Here is a 4,174-nt window from a genome sequence, read left to right as displayed (position 1 = left end):
CTAAACCGTCTCTTCAGCAGCAGAGAAACACATGTACACTACTACAGCCCCTAAACCGTCTCTTCAGCAGCAGAGAAACACATGTAGACTACTACAGCCCCTAAACCGTCTCTTCAGCAGCAGAGAAACACATGTAGACTACTACAGCCCCTAAACCGTCTCTTCAGCAGCAGAGAAACACATGTAGACTACTACAGCCCCTAAACCGTCTCTTCAGCAGCAGAGAAACACATGTAGACTACTACAGCCCCTAAACCGTCTCTTCAGCAGCAGAGAAACACATGTAGACTACTACAGCCCCTAAACCGTCTCTTCAGCAGCAGAGAAACACATGTACACTACTACAGCCCCTAAACCGTCTCTTCAGCAGCAGAGAAACACATGTAGACTACTACAGCCCCTAAACCGTCTCTTCAGCAGCAGAGAAACACATGTAGACTACTACAGCCCCTAAACCGTCTCTTCAGCAGCAGAGAAACACATGTACACTACTACAGCCCCTAAACCGTCTCTTCAGCAGCAGAGAAACACATGTAGACTACTACAGCCCCTAAACCGTCTCTTCAGCAGCAGAGAAACACATGTAGACTACTACAGCCCCTAAACCGTCTCTTCAGCAGCAGAGAAACACATGTAGACTACTACAGCCCCTAAACCGTCTCTTCAGCAGCAGAGAAACACATGTACACTACTACAGCCCCTAAACCGTCTCTTCAGCAGCAGAGAAACACATGTACACTACTACAGCCCCTAAACCGTCTCTTCAGCAGCAGAGAAACACATGTAGACTACTACAGCCCCTAAACCGTCTCTTCAGCAGCAGAGAAACACATGTAGACTACTACAGCCCCTAAACCGTCTCTTCAGCAGCAGAGAAACACATGTAGACTACTACAGCCCCTAAACCGTCTCTTCAGCAGCAGAGAAACACATGTAGACTACTACAGCCCCTAAACCGTCTCTTCAGCAGCAGAGAAACACATGTAGACTACTACAGCCCCTAAACCGTCTCTTCAGCAGCAGAGAAACACATGTAGACTACTACAGCCCCTAAACCGTCTCTTCAGCAGCAGAGAAACACATGTAGACTACTACAGCCCCTAAACCGTCTCTTCAGCAGCAGAGAAACACATGTAGACTACTACAGCCCCTAAACCGTCTCTTCAGCAGCAGAGAAACACATGTAGACTACTACAGCCCCTAAACCGTCTCTTCAGCAGCAGAGAAACACATGTACACTACTACAGCCCCTAAACGGTCTCTTCAGCAGCAGAGAAACACATGTAGACTACTACAGCCCCTAAACCGTCTCTTCAGCAGCAGAGAAACACATGTAGACTACTACAGCCCCTAAACCGTCTCTTCAGCAGCAGAGAAACACATGTAGACTACTACAGCCCCTAAACCGTCTCTTCAGCAGCAGAGAAACACATGTAGACTACTACAGCCCCTAAACCGTCTCTTCAGCAGCAGAGAAACACATGTACACTACTACAGCCCCTAAACCGTCTCTTCAGCAGCAGAGAAACACATGTACACTACTACAGCCCCTAAACCGTCTCTTCAGCAGCAGAGAAACACATGTAGACTACTACAGCCCCTAAACCGTCTCTTCAGCAGCAGAGAAACACATGTAGACTACTACAGCCCCTAAACCGTCTCTTCAGCAGCAGAGAAACACATGTAGACTACTACAGCCCCTAAACCGTCTCTTCAGCAGCAGAGAAACACATGTACACTACTACAGCCCCTAAACCGTCTCTTCAGCAGCAGAGAAACACATGTACACTACTACAGCCCCTAAACGGTCTCTTCAGCAGCAGAGAAACACATGTACACTACTACAGCCCCTAAACCGTCTCTTCAGCAGCAGAGAAACACATGTAGACTACTACAGCCCCTAAACCGTCTCTTCAGCAGCAGAGAAACACATGTACACTACTACAGCCCCTAAACCGTCTCTTCAGCAGCAGAGAAACACATGTACACTACTACAGCCCCTAAACCGTCTCTTCAGCAGCAGAGAAACACATGTACACTACTACAGCCCCTAAACCGTCTCTTCAGCAGCAGAGAAACACATGTAGACTACTACAGCCCCTAAACCGTCTCTTCAGCAGCAGAGAAACACATGTAGACTACTACAGCCCCTAAACCGTCTCTTCAGCAGCAGAGAAACACATGTAGACTACTACAGCCCCTAAACCGTCTCTTCAGCAGCAGAGAAACACATGTCAGCAGCAGAGAAACACAGACTACTACAGCCCCTAAACGGTCTCTTCAGCAGCAGAGAAACACATGTAGACTACTACAGCCCCTAAACCGTCTCTTCAGCAGCAGAGAAACACATGTAGACTACTACAGCCCCTAAACCGTCTCTTCAGCAGCAGAGAAACACATGTAGACTACTACAGCCCCTAAACCGTCTCTTCAGCAGCAGAGAAACACATGTAGACTACTACAGCCCCTAAACCGTCTCTTCAGCAGCAGAGAAACACATGTAGACTACTACAGCCCCTAAACCGTCTCTTCAGCAGCAGAGAAACACATGTAGACTACTACAAGCCCCTAAACCGTCTCTTCAGCAGCAGAGAAACACATGTAGACTACTACAGCCCCTAAACCGTCTCTTCAGCAGCAGAGAAACACATGTAGACTACTACAGCCCCTAAACCGTCTCTTCAGCAGCAGAGAAACACATGTAGACTACTACAGCCCCTAAACCGTCTCTTCCTCACACTGGTTTTACACTGACACTTGAGGTAAAAGCCCCTTTAACACGTTCATAACATCCTTGTTGACTTGCTGCCTGGCGCCACGCCTGGGTCGTGTTCATTAGGGCACATACGTTTCAAAAACATTGTGCAACACAAAAAGGCAAATAGTACTCCCTGTTTCTGTCCATTTTGGTGCATTATGAACAGGACATCGCTTCAAAAAGGCTTTTGGGGAAAAGTGTTTCATATCAAATCAGCCTACTAGCTTTATAAAAGGTTAGACAGGTTATCCTCTCTCATTTGATACAACCAGAGAGAGAGAGAGAGGACTTCTCCCACTACTCTACCATTTAGAGAGAGAGAGAGAACTTCTCCCACTACTCTACCATTTAGAAAGAGGGAGAGAGAACTTCTCCCACTACTCTACCATTTAGAGAGAGAGACTTCCTAGCAGCCACAGATTCCCCAACCCCACTAGAGGCTGTTGTGTCTGGTAGTGTCAGAGACAATATGACCAGTCAGAGACAATATGACCAGGCAGAGACAGGGCAGAGACAATATGACCAGTCAGAGACAATATGACCAGTCAGAGACAATATGACCAGTCAGAGACAATATGACCAGTCAGAGACAATATGACCAGTCAGAGACAATATGACCAGTCAGAGATAATATGACCAGTCAGAGACAATATGACCAGTCAGAGACAATATGACCAGTCAGAGACAATATGACCAGTCAGAGACAGGGCAGAGACAATATGACCAGTCAGAGACAATATGACCAGTCAGAGACAATATGACCAGTCAGAGACAATATGACCAGTCAGACACAATATGACCAGTCAGAGACAATATGACCAGTCAGAGACAGGGCAGAGACAATATGACCAGTCAGAGACAATATGACCAGTCAGAGACAATATGACCAGTCAGAGACAGGGCAGAGACAATATGACCAGTCAGAGACCACAATATGACCAGTCAGAGACAGGGCAGAGACAATATGACCAGTCAGAGACAGGGCAGAGACAATATGACCAGTCAGAGACAATATGACCAGTCAGAGACAGGGCAGAGACAATATGACCAGTCAGAGACAGGGCAATATGACCAGAGACAATATGACCAGTCAGAGACAGGGCAGAGACAATATGACCAGTCAGAGACAATATGACCAGTCAGAGACAGGGCAGAGACAATATGACCAGTCAGAGACAGGGCAGAGACAATATGACCAGTCAGAGACAATATGACCAGTCAGAGACAGGGCAGAGACAATATGACCAGTCAGAGACAATATGACCAGTCAGAGACAGGGCAGAGAAAATATGACCAGTCAGAGACAGGGCAGAGACAATATGACCAGTCAGAGACAATATGACCAGTCAGAGACAGGGCAGAGACAATATGACCAGTCAGAGACAGGGCAGAGACAATATGACCAGTCAGAGACAA

General features: G+C 47.1%; 1 long non-coding RNA gene across 1 annotated transcript; it reads left to right on the top strand.

The window, feature by feature from the left end:
- Nucleotides 1-3,565: 3,565 nt before the first annotated feature.
- Nucleotides 3,566-3,823, top strand: LOC121847133. The gene is made up of 2 exons (XR_006084000.1): nucleotides 3,566-3,647; nucleotides 3,711-3,823. It is a non-coding gene; the product is annotated as an uncharacterized LOC121847133 (long non-coding RNA).
- Nucleotides 3,824-4,174: the final 351 nt, after the last annotated feature.

The sequence above is a fragment of the Oncorhynchus tshawytscha genome, linkage group LG09 (genome assembly GCF_018296145.1).
Source record: "Oncorhynchus tshawytscha isolate Ot180627B linkage group LG09, Otsh_v2.0, whole genome shotgun sequence".
Classification (NCBI taxonomy): domain Eukaryota; kingdom Metazoa; phylum Chordata; class Actinopteri; order Salmoniformes; family Salmonidae; genus Oncorhynchus; species Oncorhynchus tshawytscha.
Note: the sequence above shows the minus strand (reverse complement) of the source record. Positions and strands in the feature narration are given on the sequence as shown.